The 22,284-nt window shown below is 48.3% G+C and overlaps 1 protein-coding gene across 1 annotated transcript in view; it reads right to left on the bottom strand.

The window, feature by feature from the left end:
• The window catches only part of NMRK1 (nicotinamide riboside kinase 1), a 183,939-nt gene that overhangs the window by 160,947 nt on the left and 708 nt on the right, over positions 1-22,284 (bottom strand). The gene's annotated exons all lie outside the window — the stretch shown is intronic.

Below are 22,284 nucleotides of genomic sequence, written 5' to 3'. Positions count from 1 at the left end.
ACTACTACTGGGGGAGGGGGCATTACGTATAAGGACGCTACTACTACTGGGGGAGGGGGGAATTACGTATAAGGATGCTACTACTACTGGGGGGGGCATTACGTATAAGGACGCTACTACTACTGGGGGAGGAGGCATTACGTATAAGGACGCTACTACTACTGGGGGGGGCATTACGTATAAGGACGCTTCTACTGGGGGAGGGGGCATTACGTATAAGGACGCTACTACTACTGGGGGAGGGGGCATTACGTATAAGGATGCTACTACTACTGGGGGGGCATTACGTATAAGGACGCTACTACTACTGGGGGGGCATTATGTATAAGGAAGCTACTACTACTGTTGGGGCATTATGTATAAGAATGCTGCTACTGCTACTGGGGGGCATTATGTATAAGGATGCTACTACTACTGGGGGGGCATTATGTACAAAGAAGCTACTACTACTGGTGGGGTATTACGTATAAGGACGCTACTATACTAGGGGGGAATTACGTCTAAGGACGCTTCTGCTACTGGGGGAGCACCACGTATAAGGACGATACTACTGGAGGGCATTACGTATAAGGACGCTACTACTGGGGGAGGGGGCATTACTTATAAGGAGTCTACTACTGGGGGAGGGGGCATTATGTATAAGGACACTACTACTGGGGTGGCATTACGTATAAGGACACTACTACTGGCGGGCATTACGTATAAGGACGCTACTATTACTGGGGGGGCATTACGTATAAGAACGCTACTACTACTTGGGGGCATTACGTATAAGGACGCTACTACTACTGGGGGGGCATTACGTATAAGGACACTACTATACTAGGGGGGAATTACTTATAAGGATGCTTCTACTACTGGGGGTGCACTACGTATTAGTATGCTGCTGCTACCACTATTGGGGAAGGGGGCATTACGTATAAGGTTGCTACTACAACTGTGGGAGGGGGGCATTACGTATAAGGATGCTACTACTACTGGGGGGGGGGATATTACGTATAAGGACGCTACTACTGCTTGGGGGCATTAAGTATAAGGACGCTACTACTACTGGGGGGGGCATTATGTACAAGGATGCTACTACTACTGGGGGGGCATTACGTATAAGGACGCTACTACTATTGGGGGGGCATTACGTATAAGGACGCTACTACTGGGGGGCATTACATATATACGTTACTACTACTGGGGGGGCATTACGTATAAGGACGCTACTACTACTGGGGCAGGGGGCATTACGTATAAGGACGCTACTACTACTGGGGGAGGGGGCATTACGTATAAGGACACTACTACTGGGGGGGCATTACATATACGCTACTATTACTGGGGGCATTACGTATAAGGACACTACTACTACCGGGGGAGGGGGCATTACGTATAAGGACACTACTACTGGGGGGGAGCATTACATATACGCTACTATTACTGGGGGCATTACGTATAAGGACACTACTACTACTGGGGAGGGGGCATTACGTATAAGGACGCTACTACTGGGGGAGGGGGCATTACGTATAAGGACGCTACTACTGGGGGAGGGGGCATTACGAATAAGGACGCTACTACTACTGGGGGGGCATTACGTATAAGGATGCTTCTACTGGGGGGGAATTACGTATAAGGACGCTACTACTATTTGGGGGGCATTACGTATAAGGACGCTACTACTACTGGGGGGCATTATGTATAAGGAAGCTACTACTACTGGGGGGGCATTATGTATAAGGATGCTGCTACTACTACTGGGGGGGCATTATGTATAAGGATGCTACTACGACTGGGGGGGCATTATGTATAAAGAAGCTACTACTACTGGGGGGGTATTACGTATAAGGACGCTACTATACTAGGTGGAAATTACGTATAAGGACGCTTCTGCTACTGGGGGAGCACTACGTATAAGGACGCTACTACTACTGGGGAGGGGGCAGTACGTATAAGAACGCTACTACTGGGGGGGAATTACGTATAAGGTCGCTACTACTACTGGAGGAGGGGGCATTACGTATAAGGATGCTACTACTAGGGGGGCGCATTACATATACACTACTATTACTGGGGGGCATTACGTATAAGGACACTACTACTACTGGGAGAGGGGGGCATTACGTATAAGGACGCTAATACTGGGGGAGGGAGCATTACATATAAGGACGCTACTGTACTAGGGGGGAATTACCTATAAGGACGCTTCTGCTACTGGGGGAGCACTACGTATAAGGACACTACTACTACTGGGGAGGGGGCAGTACGTATAAGAACGCTACTACTGGGGGGGAATTACGTATAAGGACGCTACTACTACTGGGGGGGCATTACGTATAAGGACGCTACTACTGGGGGCGCATTACATATACGTTACTAGTACTGGGGGAGGCATTACGTATAAGGACGCTACTACTACTGGGGGTGGGGGCATTACGTATAAGGACGCTACTACTACTGGGGGAGGGGGCATTACATATAAGGATGCTACTACTGGGGGGGCATTACATATACACTACTATTACTGGGGGGCATTACGTATAAGGACACTACTACTACTGGGGGAGGGGGGCATTACGTATAAGGACGCTAATACTGGGGGAGGGGGCATTACATATAAGAACGCTACTACTGGGGGAGGGGGCATTACGTATAAGGACGCTATTATTACTGGGGGGGCATTACGTATAAGGATGCTTCTACTGGGGGAGGGGGCATTACGTATAAGGACGCTATTACTACTGGGGGGGCATTACGTATAAGGACTCTACTACTACTGGGGGAGGGGGCATTACATATAAGGACGCTACTAGTGGGGGAGGAGGTATTACGTATAAGGACGCTACTACTACTGGGGGGGACATTACGTATAAGGACGCTACTACTACTGGAGGAGGGGGCATTACGTATAAGGATGCTACTACTACTGGGGGGGCATTACGTATAAGGACGCTACTACTACTGGAGGGGCATTATGTGTAAGGAAGCTACTACTACTGGGGGGGCATTATGTATAAGGATGCTGCTACTACTTCTGGGGGGCATTATGTATAAGGATGCTACTACTACTGGGGGGGCATTATGTATAAAGAAGCTACTACTACTGGGGGGTATTACGTATAAGGACGCTACTATACTAGGGGGGACTACGTCTAAGGACGCTTCTGCTACTGGGGGAGCACCACGTATAAGGACGCTACTACTGGGGGAGGGGGCATTATGTATAAGGAGTCTACTACTGGGGGAGGGGGCATTATGTATAAGGACACTACTACTGGGGGGACATTACATATAAGGACACTACTACTGGGGGGGCATTACGTATAAGGACACTACTACTGGTGGGCATTACGTATAAGGATGCTACTATTTCTGGGGGGGCATTACGTATAAGGACGCTACTACTACTTGGGGGCATTACGTATAAGAACGCTACTACTACTGGGGGAGCATTACGTATAAGGATGCTACTATACTAGGGGGGAATTACTTATAAGGATGCTTCTGCTACTGGGGGTGCACTACGTATTAGGATGCTGCTGCTACTACAACTGGGGGAGGGGGGTATTACGTATAAGGATGCTACTACTACTGGGGGGGACATTACGTATAAGGACGCTACTACTGCTGGGGGGCATTACGTATAAGGACGCTACTACTACTGGGGGGGCATTATGTATAAGGATGCTACTACTACTGGGGGAGCATTACGTATAAGGACGCTACTACTACTAGGGGTGGCATTACATATAAGGACGCTACTACTACTTGGGGGGCATTACGTATAAGGACGCTACTACTACTGGGGGGGCATTATGTATAAGGAAGCTACTACTACTGGGGGGGCATTATGTATAAGGATGCTGCTACTACTACTGGGGGGCATTATGTATAAGGATGCTACTGCGACTGGGGGGTATTATGTATAAAGAAGCTACTACTACTGGGGGGGTATTACGTATAAGGACGCTACTATACTAGGGGGGAATTACGTATAAGGACGCTTCTGCTACTGGGGGAGCACTACATATAAGGACGCTACTACTTCTGGGGAGGGGGCAGTACGTATAAGAACGCTACTACTGGGGGGGCATTACGTATAAGGACGCTACTACTACTGTGGGGGCATTACGTATAAGGACGCTACTACTGGGGGGGCATAACATATACGTTACTACTACTGGGGGAGGCATTACGTATAAGGACGCTACTACTACTGGGGGTGGGGGCATTACGTATAAGGACGCTACTACTACTGGGGGAGGGGGCATTACGTATAAGGATGCTACTACTGGGGGGGCATTACATATACACTACTATTACTGGGGGGCATTACGTATAAGGACACTACTACTACTGGGGGTGGGGGGCATTACGTATAAGGATGCTACTACTACTAGGGGGGCATTATGTATAAGGACGCTACTACTGGGGGCATTACGTATAAGGACGCTACTACTGCTGGGGCAGGGGGGCATTACGTATAAGGATGCTACTACTACTGGGGGGGGGGGCATTACGTATAAGGATGCTACTACTACTGGGGGGGTATTACGTATAAGGATGCTACTACTACTGGGGGGCATTATGTATAAGAATGCTACTACTACTGGGGGAGGGGACACTACGTATAAGGACGCTACTACTACTGGGGGGGCATTACGTATAAGGACGCTACTACTACTTGGGGGGCATTACGTATAAGGACGCTACTGCTACTGGGGGGGCATTATGTATAAGGAAGCTACTACTACTGGGGGGGCATTATGTATAAGGATGCTGCTACTACTACTGGGGGGGCATTATGTATAGGGATGCTACTACGACTGGGGGGGCATTATGTATAAAGAAGCTACTACTACTGGGGGGGTATTACGTATAAGGACGCTACTATACTAGGTGGGAATTACGTATAAGGACGCTTCTGCTACTGGGGGAGCACTACGTATAAGGACGCTACTACTACTGGGGAGGGGGCAGTACGTATAAGAACGCTACTACTGGGGGGGAATTACGTATAAGGACGCTACTACTACTGGGGGATGGGGCATTACGTATAAGGATGCTACTACTGGGGGGGGGGCATTACATATACACTACTATTACTGGGGGGCATTACGTATAAGGACACTACTACTACTGGGAGAGGGGGGCATTACGTATAAGGACGCTAATACTGGGGGAGGGGGCATTACATATAAGGACGCTACTGTACAAGGGGGGAATTACCTATAAGGACGCTTCTGCTACTGGGGGAGCACTACGTATAAGGACACTACTACTACTGGGGAGGGGGCAGTACGTATAAGAACGCTACTACTGGGGGGGAATTACGTATAAGGACGCTACTACTACTGGGGGGCATTACGTATAAGGACGCTACTACTGGGGGCGCATTACATATACGTTACTAGTACTGGGGGAGGCATTACGTATAAGGACGCTACTACTACTGGGGGTGGGGGCATTACGTATAAGGACGCTACTACTACTGGGGGAGGGGGCATTACATATAAGGATGCTACTACTGGGGGGGCATTACATATACACTACTATTACTGGGGGGCATTACGTATAAGGACACTACTACTACTGGGGGAGGGGGGCATTACGTATAAGGATGCTACTACTACTAGGGGGGCATTATGTATAAGGACGCTACTACTGGGGGCATTACGTATAAGGACGCTACTACTGCTGGGGCAGGGGGGCATTACGTATAAGGATGCTACTACTACTGGGGGGGGGCATTACGTATAAGGATGCTACTACTACTGGGGGGGTATTACGTATAAGGATGCTACTACTACTGGGGGGCATTATGTATAAGAATGCTACTACTACTGGGGGAGGGGACACTACGTATAAGGACGCTACTACTACTGGGGGGGCATTACGTATAAGGACGCTACTACTACTTGGGGGCATTACGTATAAGGACGCTACTGCTACTGGGGGGGCATTATGTATAAGGAAGCTACTACTACTGGGGGGGCATTATGTATAAGGATGCTGCTGCTACTACTACTGGGGGGGCATTATGTATAGGGATGCTACTACGACTGGGGGGGCATTATGTATAAAGAAGCTACTACTACTGGGGGGGTATTACGTATAAGGACGCTACTATACTAGGTGGGAATTACGTATAAGGACGCTTCTGCTACTGGGGGAGCACTACGTATAAGGACGCTACTACTACTGGGGAGGGGACAGTACGTATAAGAACGCTACTACTGGGGGGGAATTACGTATAAGGACGCTACTACTACTGGGGGATGGGGCATTACGTATAAGGATGCTACTACTGGGGGGGGGCATTACATATACACTACTATTACTGGGGGGCATTACGTATAAGGACACTACTACTACTGGGAGAGGGGGGCATTACGTATAAGGACGCTAATACTGGGGGAGGGGGCATTACATATAAGGACGCTACTGTACTAGGGGGGAATTACCTATAAGGACGCTTCTGCTACTGGGGGAGCACTACGTATAAGGACACTACTACTACTGGGGAGGGGGCAGTATGTATAAGAACGCTACTACTGGGGGGGAATTACGTATAAGGACGCTACTACTACTGGGGGGGCATTACGTATAAGGACGCTACTACTGGGGGCGCATTACATATACGTTACTAGTACTGGGGGAGGCATTACGTATAAGGATGCTACTACTACTGGGGGTGGGGGCATTACGTATAAGGACGCTACTACTACTGGGGGAGGGGGCATTACATATAAGGATGCTACTACTGGGGGGGCATTACATATACACTACTATTACTGGGGGGCATTACGTATAAGGACACTACTACTACTGGGGGAAGGGGGCATTACGTATAAGGACGCTAATACTGGGGGAGGGGGCATTACATATAAGAACGCTACTACTGGGGGAGGGGGCATTACGTATAAGGACGCTATTATTACTGGGGGGGCATTACGTATAAGGATGCTTCTACTGGGGGAGGGGGCATTACGTATAAGGACGCTATTACTACTGGGGGGGCATTACGTATAAGGACTCTACTACTACTGGGGGAGGGGGCATTACATATAAGGACGCTACTAGTGGGGGAGGAGGTATTACGTATAAGGACGCTACTACTACTGGGGGGGACATTACGTATAAGGACGCTACTACTACTGGGGGAGGGGGCATTACGTATAAGGATGCTACTACTACTGGGGGGGCATTACGTATAAGGACGCTACTACTACTGGAGGGGCATTATGTATAAGGAAGCTACTACTACTGGGGGGGCATTATGTATAAGGATGCTGCTACTACTTCTGGGGGGCATTATGTATAAGGATGCTACTACTACTGGGGGGGCATTATGTATAAAGAAGCTACTACTACTGGGGGGTATTACGTATAAGGACGCTACTATACTAGAGGGGAATACGTCTAAGGACGCTTCTGCTACTGGGGGAGCACCACGTATAAGGACGCTACTACTGGGGGAGGGGGCATTATGTATAAGGAGTCTACTACTGGGGGAGGGGGCATTATGTATAAGGACACTACTACTGGGGGGACATTACATATAAGGACACTACTACTGGGGGGGCATTACGTATAAGGACACTACTACTGGTGGGCATTACGTATAAGGATGCTACAATTTCTGGGGGGGCATTACGTATAAGGACGCTACTACTACTTGGGGGCATTACGTATAAGAACGCTACTACTACTGGGGGAGTATTACGTATAAGGACGCTACTATACTAGGGGGGAATTACTTATAAGGATGCTTCTGCTACTGGGGGTGCACTACGTATTAGGATGCTGCTGCTACTACTACTGGGGGAGGGGGCATTACGTATAAGGACGCTACTACAACTGGGGGAGGGGGGCATTACGTATAAGGATGCTACTACTACTGGGGGGGACATTACGTATAAGGACGCTACTACTGCTGGGGGGCATTACGTATAAGGACGCTAATACTACTGGGGGGCATTATGTATAAGGATGCTACTACTACTGGGGGAGCATTACGTATAAGGACGCTACTACTACTGGGGGTGGCATTACGTATAAGGACGCTACTACTACTTGGGGGGCATTACGTATAAGGACGCTACTACTACTGGGGGGGCATTATGTATAAGGAAGCTACTACTACTGGGGGGGCATTATGTATAAGGATGCTGCTACTACTACTGGGGGGGCATTATGTATAAGGATGCTACTACGACTGGGGGGTATTATGTATAAAGAAGCTACTACTACTGGGGGGGTATTACGTATAAGGACGCTACTATACTAGGGGGGAATTACGTATAAGGACGCTTCTGCTACTGGGGGAGCACTACATATAAGGACGCTACTACTTCTGGGGAGGGGGCAGTACGTATAAGAACGCTACTACTGGGGGGGCATTACGTATAAGGACGCTACTACTACTGTGGGGGCATTACGTATAAGGACGCTACTACTGGGGGGGCATAACATATACATTACTACTACTGGGGGAGGCATTACGTATAAGGACGCTACTACTACTGGGGGTGGGGGCATTACGTATAAGGACGCTACTACTACTGGGGGAGGGGGCATTACGTATAAAGATGCTACTACTGGGGGGGCATTACATATACACTACTATTACTGGGGGGCATTACGTATAAGGACACTACTACTATTGGGGGTGGGGGGCAATACGTATAAGGACCCTAATACTGGGGGAGGGGGCATTACATATAAGGACGCTACTACTGGGGGAGGGGGCATCACGTATAAAGATGCTACTACAGGGTGGGCATTACATATACACTACTATTACTGGGGGGCATTACGTATAAGGACACTACTACTACTGGGGGTGGGGGGCATTACGTATAAGGACCCTAATACTGGGGGAGGGGGCATTACATATAAGGACGCTACTACTGGGGGAGGGGGCATTACGCATAAGGACGCTCTTACTACTGGGGGGGCATTACGTATAAGGACGCTTCTACTGGGGGAGGGGGCATTACGTATAAGGACGCTACTACTACTGGGGGAGGGGGGCATTACGTATAAAGATGCTACTACTACTGGGGGGGCATTACGTATAAGGACGCTACTACTACTGGGGGGGCATTACGTATAAGGACGCTACTACTACTGGGGGAGGGGGCATTACATTTAAGGACGCTACTAGTGGGGGAGGAGGTATTACGTATAAGGACGGTACTACTACTGAGGGAGGGGGGCATTACGTATAATGATGCTACTTCTACTGGGGGGGACATTACGTATAAGGACGCTACTACTGCTGGGGGACATTACGTATAAGGACGCTACTACTGCTGGGGCAGGGGGGCATTACGTATAAGGATGCTACTACTACTGGGGGGGGGGCATTACGTATAAGGATGCTACTACTACTGGGGGGGTATTACGTATAAGGATGCTACTACTACTGGGGGGCATTGTGTATAAGAATGCTACTACTACTGGGGGAGGGGACACTACGTATAAGGACGCTACTACTACTGGGGGGGCATTACGTATAAGGACGCTACTACTACTTGGGGGGCATTACGTATAAGGACGCTACTGCTACTGGGGGGGCATTATGTATAAGGAAGCTACTACTACTGGGGGGGCATTATGTATAAGGATGCTACTATGACTGGGGGGGCATTATGTATAAAGAAGCTACTACTACTGGGGGAGTATTACGTATAAGGACGCTACTATACTAGGGGGGAATTACGTATAAGGACGCTTCTGCTACTGGGGGAGCACTACGTATAAGGACGCTACTACTTCTGGGGAGGGGGCAGTACGTATAAGAACGCTACTACTGGGGGGGCATTACGTATAAGGACGCTACTACTACTGTGGGGGCATTACGTATAAGGACGCTACTACTGCGGGGGAATTACATATACGTTACTACCACTGGGGGAGGCATTACGTATAAGGACGCTACTACTACTGGGGGTGGGGGCATTACGTATAAGGACGCTACTACTACTGGGGGAGGGGGCTTTACGTATAAGGATGCTACTACTGGGGGGGCATTACATATACACTACTATTACTGGGGGGCATTACGTATAAGGACACTACTACTACTGGGGGAGGGGGGCATAACGTATAAGGACGCTAATACTGGGGGAGGGGGCATTACATATAAGGACGCTACTACAGGGGGAGGAAGCATTACGTATAAGGACGATACTACTACTGGGGGGGGGGCATTACGTATAAGGACGCTACTACTACTGGTGGAGGGGGGCATTACGTATAAAGATGCTACTACTACTGGGGGGGGGATTACGTATAAGGACGCTACTACTACTGGGGGGGCATTACGTATAAGGACGCTACTACTACTGGGGGAGGGGGCATTACATATAAGGATGCTACTAGTGGGGGAGGAGGTATTACGTATAAGGACGGTACTACTACTGGGGGAGGGGGGCATTACGTATAAGGATGCTACTACTACTGGGGGGACATTACGTATAAGGATGCTACTACTGCTGGGGGACATTACGTATAAGGACGCTACTACTACTGGGGGGGCTTTATATATAAGGATGCTACTACTACTGGGGGGGCATTATGTATAAGGACGCTACTACTGGGGGCATTACGTATAAGGACGCTACTACTGCTGGGGGAGGGGGGCATTACGTATAAGGATGTTACTACTACTGGGGGGGCATTATGTATAAGGACGCTACTACTGGGGGCATTACGTATAAGGACGCTACTACTGCTGGGGGAGGGGGGCATTACGTATAAGGATGCTACTACTACTGGGGGGGCATTATGTATAAGAATGCTACTACTACTGGGGGAGGGGGGCACTACTTATAAGGACGCTACTACTACTGGGGGGGGGGCATTACGTATAAGGATGCTACTACTACTGGGGGGGCATTATGTATAAGGATGCTACCACTACTGGGGGGGCAATATGTATAAGGACGCTATACTACTGGGGGAGGGGGGCATTACGTATAAGGACGCTACTACTACTGGGGGGGCATTATGTATAAGGATGCTACTACTACTGTCGGGCATTACGTATAAGGATGCTACTACTGGGGGGGTCATTATGTATAAAGAAGCCACTACTACTGGGGGGTATTACGTATAAGGATGCTACTACTACTGGGGGGTGCACTACGTATAAGGACGCTACTACTACTGGGGGGGCATTACGTATAAGGATGCTACTACTACTGGGGGGCATTATGTATAAGGATGCTACTACTACTGGGGGGGCATTATGTATAAGGACGCTACTACTACTGGGGGAGGGGGACATTATGTGTAAGGACGCTACCACTACTGGGGGGGTATTACGTATAAGGATGCTACTGCTACTGGGGGGGGGGGGCATTACGTACAAGGACGCTACTACTATTGGGGGGGGCATTATGTATAAGAATGCTACTACTACTGGGGGAGGGGGGCACTACTTATAAGGACGCTACTACTACTGGGGGCATTACGTATAAGGATGCTGCTACTACTACTGGGGGGGGCATTACGTATAAGGACGCTACTACTACTGGGGAGGGGGGCATTACGTATAAGGATGCTACTACTCCTGGGGGGGCATTACGTATAAGGATGCTACTACTACTGGGGGGGGCATTACGTATAAGGATGCTACTACTACTGGGGTGGGTATTACGTATAAGCATGCTACTGCTATTTGGGAGGTGCATTACGTATAAGGACGCTACTACTACTGGGGGGGCATTACGTATAAGGATGCTACTACTACTGGGGGGGACATTACGTATAAGGATGTTACTACTACTGGGGGGCATTACGTATAAGGATGCTACTACTACTGGGGGGCATTACGTATAAGGATGCTACTACTACTGGGGGAGGGGGGGCATTACGTATAAGGACGCTACTACTACTGGGGAGGGGGGCAATACGTATAAGGATGCTACTACTCCTGGGGGGCATTACGTATAAGGATGCTACTACTACTGGGGTGGCATTACGTATAAGGATGCTACTACTACTGGGGGGCATTATGTATAAGAATGCTACTACTACTGGGGGAGGGGACACTACGTATAAGGACGCTACTACTACTGGGGGGGGGGGGGGGCATTACGTATAAGGACGCTACTACTACTTAGGGGGCATTACGTATAAGGACGCTACTACTACTGGGGGGGGGCATTATGTATAAGAAAGCTACTACTACTGGGGGGGCATTATGTATAAGGATGCTGCTACTACTACTGGGAGGCATTACGTATATGGGTGCTACTACGACTGGGGGGGCATTACGTATAAGGATGCTACTACTGGGGGGGATTACATATACGTTACTACTACTGGGGGAGGCATTACGTATAAGGACGCTACTACTACTGGGGGAGGGGGCAGTACATATAAGAACGCTACTACTGGGGGGGCATTACGTATAAGGACGCTACTACTACTGTGGGGGCATTACGTATAAGGATGCTACTACTGGGGGGGATTACATATACGTTACTACTACTGGGGGAGGCATTACGTATAAGGACGCTACTACTACTGGGGGAGGGGGCATTACGTATAAGGATGCTACTACTGGGGGGCATTACATATACACTACTATTACTGGGGGGTATTACGTATAAGGATGCTACTGCTACTGGGGGGGGCATTACGTGTAAGGACGCTACTACTACTGGGGGTGGCATTACGTATAAGGATGCTACTACTACTGGGGAGGGGGGCATTACGTATAAGGACGCTAATACTGGGGGAGGGGGCATTACATATAAGGACGCTACTACTGGGGGAGGGGGCATTACGTATAAGGACGCTACTACTACTGGGTGGGCATTACGTATAAGGATGCTTCTACTGGGGGAGGGGGCAATACGTATAAGGACGCTACTACTACTGGGGGAGAGGGGCATTACGTATAAAGATGCTACTCCTACTGGGGGGGGGCATTACGTATAAGGACGCTACTACTACTGGGGGGCATTACGTATAAGGACGCTACAACTACTGGGGGAGGGGGCATTACATATAAGGATGCTACTAGTGGGGGAGGAGGTATTACATATAAGGACGGTACTACTACTGGGGGAGGGGGGCATTACGTATAAGGATGCTACTACTACTGGGGGACATTACGTATAAGGACGCTACTACTACTAGGGGGGCTTTATATATAAGGATGCTACTACTACTGGGGGGGCATTATGTATAAGGACGCTACTACTGGGGGCATTACGTATAAGGACGCTACTACTGCTGGGGGAGGGAGGCATTACGTATAAGGATGCTACTACTACTGGGGGGGGCATTATGTATAAGGACGCTACTACTGGGGGCATTACGTATAAGGACGCTACTACTGCTGGGGGAGGGGGGCATTACGTATAAGGTTCCTACTACTACTGGGGGGGCATTATGTATAAGAATGCTACTACTACTGGGGGAGGGGGGCACTACTTATAAGGACGCTACTACTACTGGGGGGGGGGGCATTACGTATAAGGATGCTACTACTACTGGGGGGGCATTATGTATAAGGATGCTACTACTACTGGGGGGGCATTATGTATAAGGACGCTATACTACTGGGGGAGGGGGGCTTTACGTATAAGGACGCTACTACTACTGGGGGGGCATTACGTATAAGGATGCTGCTACTACTACTGGGGGGGGCATTATGTATAAGGATGCTACTACTACTGTCGGGCATTACGTATAAGGATGCTACTACTGGGGGGGTCATTATGTATAAAGAAGCTACTACTACTAGGGGGTATTACTTATAAGGATGCTACTACTACTGGGGGGTGCACTACGTATAAGGACGCTACTACTACTGGGGGGGCATTACGTATAAGGATGCTACTACTACTGGGGGGCATTATGTATAAGGATGCTACTACTACTGGGGGGGCATTATGTATAAGGACGCTACTACTACTGGGGGAGGGGGACATTATGTGTAAGGACGCTACCACTACTGGGGGGTATTACGTATAAGGATGCTACTTCTACTGGGGGGGGGGCATTACGTATAAGGACGCTACTACTACTGGGGGTGGCATTACGTATAAGGATGCTACTACTACTGGGGGGACATTACGTATAAGGATGCTACTATTACTGGGGGGCATTACGTATAAGGATGCTACTACTACTGGGGGGCATTACGTATAAGGATGCTACTACTACTGGGGGAGGGGGGCATTACGTATAAGGACGCTACTACTACTGGGGAGGGGGGCATTACGTATAAGGATGCTACTACTACTGGGGGGGCATTACGTATATGGATGCTACTACTACTGGGGGGGCATTACGTATAGGGATGCTACTACTACTGGGGGGGGGGCATTACGTATAAGGATGCTACTACTACTGGGGGGCATTATGTATAAGAATGCTACTACTACTGGGGGAGGGGGGCACTACGTATAAGGACGCTACTACTACTGGGGGGCATTACGTATAAGGATGCTACTACTACTGGGGGGGCATTATGTATAAGGACGCTACTACTACTGGGGGGGCATTACGTATGCTACTGCTACTGGGGGGGGGCATTATGTATAAGGATGCTATTACTACTGGGGGGGCATTATGTATAAGGATGCTACTACTACTGGGGGGGCATTATGTATAAGGATGCTACTACTGGGGGGGCATTATGTATAAAGAAGCTACTACTACTGGGGGGTATTACGTATAAGGATACTACTACTACTGGGGGGTGCACTACGTATAAGGACGCTACTACTACTGGGGGGGCATTACGTATAAGGATGCTACTACTCCTGGGGGGGGCATTATGTATAAGGATGCTACTACTACTGGGGGGTGCACTACGTATAAGGACGCTACTATACTGGGGGGAATTACGTATAAGGATGCTACTACTACTGGGGGGTGCACTACGTATAAGGACGCTACTACTGGGGGGCATTACGTATAAGGTTGCTACTACTGTGGGAGGGGGCATTACGTATAAGGACGCTACTACTACTGGGGGAGGAGGCATTACGTATAAGGACACTACTACTGGTGGGCATTACATATAAGGACGCTACTATTACTTGGGTGGGCATTACGTATAAGGACGCTACTACTACTTGTGGGCATTACGTATAAGGACGCTACTACTACTGGGGGGGCATTACGTATAGGAACGCTACTATACTAGGGGGGAATTACGTATAAGGACGCTACTATTACTGGGGGGTGCACTACGTATAAGGACGCTACTACTACTGTGGGTGCATTATGTATAAGGATGCTACTACTACTGGGGGGCATTACGTATAAGATGAATAAGATTGTGCTACTGTGTGGCGTAATTTTAAATGGGGTTACTATTGTGTGGCAATGCCCCTTACTTGTGAAACCACACCCCTTTTCCCAGCGCGCACAAAAGGCGCGCGCTGACCCTTTGTTGAATATGGGAGAGCGCAAATGTATAGTTTGCAGGGGGGCGCCGAACACCCTAGCACCGGCCCTGATTTCGGGGCCAGTCCAGATGCCTCGAGACCACCAAAACAGCCCCTCCCTCACCACACTACCACTACTCAGACCAACATTTGCTGCCAGTTGTCAATTGTCCCACGCTCTTCATTTGCAAATAAAATATTTAAAAAATAAGTCTGCCTCTGTTCAAAGTTACTCACACTCTGATCCTCTGACCCACTTCTCCACATATAACGAGACGCTGTCATATATACATATACAGTATATGTAGGTATATGCATTTTCTTCTGGGCATGTTCACTAGAGATTCGTATTTTATGTTAAATCAACAGCAAAGTTAGCTCTGTATAAAATATATTAACATATAAAACTATATTATATATTTTAGGGACTACATTGCTGATTTAATATTTCTCACAGGGCTGATACAGTAAATATGAAACAATTTTGCAGACTCAGATTTAATCAAGTAATTATTGCTACCTTCAGGGGCCGATCCAGAACAAAATGACAGGGGCCACTGTGATTGGGAGAGTGTGGTTGCGGAGTGTGGCCTGGTGGGGGAGTGGGGATGTGGCCCCACACGTCTGCTGTTATACAAGGCAAAACCATGCTTTTGAAGTGATTGACCATTTAAAAAAAAGTCCAAGATCGGCTGATATCCCGCGCCTCCGGGGATCACGGACGCTATTACATCTCACCCATGGTGTCCACCTAGTTGTCGTGCCAAATGTTATAGCAAATGAACATCCCACTTATATTTTGAGCAGCTGAGTTATTGATGTTAATAAGTAGAATTGCTGTTTTATAAATTTAAACTAGATGGCCGGGGTTCTGGGTGTCGCCTAGGCCCCCGGATACTTTATGGATTTTGATAGTGTGAAATAAAGTTTAGATTTTATACATTTCTGCCATCAACTGAGACTCAAATGTTTGGCCACTTAAAATTAAATATCAGTAGCTACATACTTTTATTAGACTGTCACACCTTTCAGTGGACAAAGCGTAGTAAAATATCTAATGTCATCATACAACAAAGGTTCAGCCAGACTCATGCTCCCTATGTCACCTCCTGTGGATATTTCCAGCATTTTGCCCCCTGTCTCTGCAGCCCCATCCCTCTCTGTATTTCACCAGTGCCATCCCCCTGCATGTCTCCAACGCCGTCCCCCCTGCAATTTTTTGGGGTTGCCTCCCTGCATCCGTCCAGCACCACCATCCTGCCCTGTTTCCCTCCAGTGCCACCATCCAACCTGTCGCCTTCCAGTGCCACCATCCTGCCCTGTCTCCCTCCAGTGCCACCCTCCTGCCCTGTCTCCATCCAGAGCCACTATCCTACCTTGCATTGCTCCAGCACCACCATTCTGCCCTATCTCTCTCCAGTGCCACCATCCTGCCCTGTTTCCCTCCAGTGCCACCATCCTGCCCTGTCTCCTTAAAGTGCCACCATCCTGCCCTGCCTCTCTCCAGTGCCACCATCCTGCCCTGTCTCCCTCCAGTGCCACTATCCCACCTTGCATTGCTCCAGAACCACCTTTCTGCCCTATCTCTCTCCAGTGCCACCATCCTGCCCTGTTTCCCTCCAGTGCCACCATCCTGCCCTGTCTCCTTCCAGTGCCACCATCCTGCCCTGTCTCTCTCCAGTGCCACCATCCTGCCCTGTCTCCCTCCAGTGCCACCATCCTACCTTGCATCGCTCCAGCACCACCATTCTGCCCTGTCTCTCTTCAGCGCAGCCATCCCACCCCGTCTCCCTCCAGTGTCACCATCCTGCCCTGTCTCTCTCCAAGTGCCAACCCCTCTCATTACCTTCTATCTTCTGGGCTGACATGTTGCCATTTTTGGGAGTAGTTTTTTTTTTAACTGTCATTTTTTTTATTAATATCGCTGCACAGCACTGGAAGGCATGATTTAATGAACCCACCTGGCACCCATCCAATGAGTTAAAGTGGTGCTGTCCCGCCGCCCATGTGACCTGCTGGAAGGAAACCGAAACAAGCACTGCGCTGACATTGCCGAGAGATCAGCTAATTTACCACACCGTGTACACAGGCACTACCATCTGGCTATCAACCCACCTACCCTTTCTCCTCGTGGTTGGCTGACCTCACCTTTTTAAGCCTTTAACATTCTGATACTTCACTGCTGTCCTCTCTCTAACACTCTGCAGCTACTTTCACTTACCTAAACTCTTCTTGCTATCCTTTATTTGTTTGGGGCTCTGGGGTGGTTTCGCTAGGGTGGTATGGGGGTACGCTCAGGGGTGTAGCTAGGCGCCATGGTGACCGGAGCAAGGGCATGTTTTGGCGCCCCTTTCCCCTGTACAGACTTGGGGGCCTAGCCAACATGTGGTGGCATGTTACATTTGAAAAAAACAATATTTGAAAATCCTAAATTGGTGACAGGGCCGGTTCCAGACCTTGTGGAGCTCAGGGCAAAAGTTTCCTTTGGGTGCCCCCCATGTTTAAAATAGGCTCAGTGAAGGCTTACAACAACAATATAGGGGCATGGCAGTACGGATGGTTTAATGGTTAGTATTACTGCCTCACAGCACTATAAAGAGGGTGGCCAGAGCTGTCAGTCTCTCCCGTTATCGCCTCTGGCCTGCCCTGTTCCCTACCTAGGCCAATATTTAAAAAAATCCGAGTTTGTCCGATTTGTGTGTTTTTCTCTAAGTCCCAACACGGGAATTCACTAAGCACAAATCTCGGCAGTGTTTGGGCTATTCGTAATGGTTTGATTGGCAAAGTTCAGAGATACGAATGAATAGACCATCGGTCAAACGCGGCTGTTATTTCATACAACACGGGTATTCACTATTCATTCGTATTTGGGTGTTAGTCTCTGAGTGCTCAAGTGCGGGTGTATTTTTTTGCGAATCGTTAAAAAAATGAGCAAAAAAATAGACCTGCATTTTCCAGTCGAGTTTGGATAACCATGCACGGATCAGTGAGATCTGTGCATGGTTATCTATGGGAAAGGGTCTGTTTACTGTAAAAACTGGGGGAAAAATTTGCGTGGGGTCCCCCCTCCTATGCATAACCAGCCTCGGGCTCTTTGAGCCGGTTCTGGTTGAAAAAATATGGGGGGAAAAATGACAGGTTTTCCCCCATATTTGATCAACCAGCACCGGGCTCTGCGCCTGGTCCTGGTGCCAAAAATACGGGGGACAAAAAGCGTAGGGATCCCCCGTATTTTTGGAACCAGCACCAGGCTCCACTAGTCAGAGAGATAATGCCACAGCCGGGGGACACTTTTATCTTGGTCCCTGCGGCCCTGGCATTAAATCACTAACTAGTCACCCCTGGCCGGGGTACCCTGGAGGAGTGGGAACACCTTAATTCAAGGGGTCCCCCCCCTCCAGCCACCCAAGGGCCAGGGGTGAAGCCCGAGGCTGTCCTCCCCATCCAAGGGCGGTGGATGGGGGGCTGATAGCGTTGTGAAAAAAATAGAATATTGTTTTTTGTAGCAGTACTACAAGTCCCAGCAAGCCTCCCCCGCAAGCTGGTTCTTGGAGAACCACAAGTACCAGCATGCTGGGGGGAAACGGGTTCGCTGGTACCTGTAGTACTAATACAATAAAAATACTCAACAAAAACAGGACACACACACCGTGACAGTAAAACTTTATTACATACATGCACACCTACATACATACATACATACTTACCTATGTTCACACGAGGCTCGGTCCACTTCTCCATGTAGACTCCACGGGGTACCTGAGAAAAAAATTATACTCACATAATCCAGGGTAGCTTCTGTCCTCTTTGTAATCCACGTACTTGGCAAAAAAAACAAACCGAAAAAGCCGAACCACGCACTGAAAGGGATCCCATGTTTACACATAGGACCCCTTTCCCCGACTGCTGGGACCCCCCTGACTCCTATCAAAGAGGGTCCCTTCAGCCAATCAGGGAGCGCCACGTCATGGCACTCTCCTGATTGGCTGTGCGCTCCTGTAGTGTGATTGAGGCTGCGCACTGAAGATACAATGTAGCGCATAGGCGCTCCATTGTATCCAATGGTGGGACCTTTGCGGTCAGCGGTTGAGGTTACTCGCAGTCAACCGCTGACCTCAAAGTTCCCAACATTGGATACAATGGAGCGCCTATGCGCTACATTGTATCTTCAGTGCGCATCTTCCTTGTGTTTTGTCAGGCAGTATTTTACTCATCACTCCCGTAAAACACTGCCTGACATTACGAATCACATCGACATCGGAAAATACGAATTTGGAAAAGTCGGCAGCTTAGTGAATGACCATATCAGGATTCAAAAAGTTGCAGTAAAATGCACCCGATACCATTCGAGATCAAACACCCTTAAAAACGGCAAAAACACGAATCTTTGAAAATATATTCCCTAGTCTCAGAGTTAGTGTGTGCCCCTCTGCTTCCCCTCCTTCTGCACTGTGGCTGCCAGTACAGTGGCCCACAGGAATGGGGGGTGGTGGGCGGCAGCGCACCCTCTAACTTTTTTGACACCCGGAGCTTGCGCTCCACTGGAGCCACCCTCGCTACACCCCTGGGTACGCTTTAATTTGAATTTATTTGAATCATGTACATAGGGGGTCATTCCAAGTTGATCCCTTGCTAGCAACTTTTTGCAGCACTGCGATCAGGTTAAAACTCAGCAAAACTGCACATGCGTATGCACCGCAATGCGCAGACACGTCGTACGGGTACAAAGAGGATCGGTGCTAGGCGATGGATTTAACGAAGAATCCATTAGCGCAGCCAATCGCAAGGTGATTGACAGAAAGAGGGCATTTATGGGTGTCAACTGACCGTTTTCTGGGAGTGTTTGGAAAAACGCAGGCATGTCCAAGCATTTGCAGGGCGGGTGTCTGATGTCAATTCCGGGACCAAAAAGTCTGAAGTGATCGCAGCGGCTGAGTAAGTACAGAGCTGCTCAGAAACTGCAACAAACTTTTTTGTGCCGTTGGCTGCAAAAGTGTTCGCACACTTGCAAAGCGAAAATACACTTCCCCATAGGCGGCGACTATCTGATCGCAGCACAGCAAAAAGTTGCTAGCGAGCTATCAACTCGGAATGACCCCCATAGTACATAGTAAATTGATTCACATAAAAAGTTTGCTTGTTCTATACTTTTCATTCAACTGATATGGATAGTACAATTCCCATAAAGTGCCATCTGGTGGAACAAACTTTTATTGCAGGGAATATCAATATTACACTGTAGGACACACACTTGCAGGGAATCGGTATGTTTTACCGACAGATGGGATGATGGCTGTCAGTATACCGACAGCGGAATCTCGTCAGCGAGGCATCGAGTCCCCTCGTGGGTTTGCTGCGCTTACCACACTGGGTTATATTCCCACTCTGTTGGTGGTGTCGACCCACCAACCAAGTGGGAATACCCGGCAGAGGTGGAGATTCTGTCCAGTGGTATTTTACCGGCTGTCGGGTTTCCGGCATCAGTATCCTGTACGCTGGGATCCTGACAGCCGGTACTTTAACTGCATCCCACTTGCAGGACAGATTTGATTTTCACTAGTGTATAATGTTCTGCATACTTCTCCTGAAAGATTTTACTTCCCGCTATGCAGTTGATGTGCAATTAAATAAAATTATATCCTATGCAAAGTACATGGGTGGGTTTAATGTGATGTTTGAAAAAAAAAACAACCCATAAATAAGTGTTTATGTCTGTGGCAAGTTGTCATAACAAACCTTGACCTGAAAGGTTTCTATTGACAGCTGTTGCTAATAAAAAAAATGAGTTGCAACTTGCATTTACTGTATAATGCACAAAAACATGCAATGTTATTTATATATGTATGTGCAATGTATGTGTGCATGATATATATAGTGGCACATATATACGTATAGTATATCCACACTCAATGGTTATAGAAAGTCACATCCAGGTGGTGCTCCATTCCAAGGAGGTAAGTCCATCAATATGCACAGAAGAAAGTAGGGCACTCACCAATTGTTTAAAACAGCTTAACAGGTCATTTACTTATAGTAGAAATTCACAAGTCAGGTCGACATTTCAATTATCATCACAATCTTTTTCAAGACAAAGTCATCACATCAAAGTGGAGAAAGGACCCCAGGCTGCACATGGTTCTCAATAGGAATTACTCTATGTTCAATGGCCATTTTTACCTACAAGTCGCGGGGTGTGCGATGGGGTCGGCCGCGGCCCCATCGTACGCCAATGCCTATATGTATCAAGTTGAGAAAAGTATGTTTTACTTCAATCCTACAGTCTCAGCTCGCCTGTGGTACTACAAACGGTACATAGATGACCTGATACTGTTTTGGCAGGGCCCTCGTGAGGAACTTACCAATCTCTGGGATCAACATAATGCCACAGAACAGGTTGTTAAGTTCACTTTCACAATTGATGAACTAACTATTAATTTCTTGGATGTAATGATTAGATTTAAGAATGATGTCCTTTCTACATCTCTCTATGTCAAGCCCACTGACAAGAACACATTGTTGAATTTATCATAGCTTTCATCCATCACCTTTACGCCGGGGATTACCATATTCGCCATTCCTTTGGGTACGGCAAATCACATCTGACCCTGGGGAGACCTTGTTGGCCCTTGATGACATGGTCCTTAAATTTGCCCAACGGGGATATCCCATTAGAGAGCTGGAAGCTGCTAAATCTAAGGTTTTGAAACTAACCAGACTACCCAAACTTTGGGTACTAAGACCAAGATTAAGTAGGGGAAAATATTGCCCGGGGCTAATTTATATACGACTGCTTCAGTTAGGCTCTTACAGATTTAGCAGGGACTTGACTCCTCCCTAGTTTCAAATGAAGTAGAAACATAGGGGACCATGTAAT

This window comes from Pseudophryne corroboree, chromosome 1, assembly GCF_028390025.1.
Source record: "Pseudophryne corroboree isolate aPseCor3 chromosome 1, aPseCor3.hap2, whole genome shotgun sequence".
NCBI lineage: Eukaryota > Metazoa > Chordata > Amphibia > Anura > Myobatrachidae > Pseudophryne > Pseudophryne corroboree.
The sequence above is the reverse complement of the archived record's forward strand: the minus strand, read 5'-3'. Positions and strand labels throughout refer to the sequence as shown.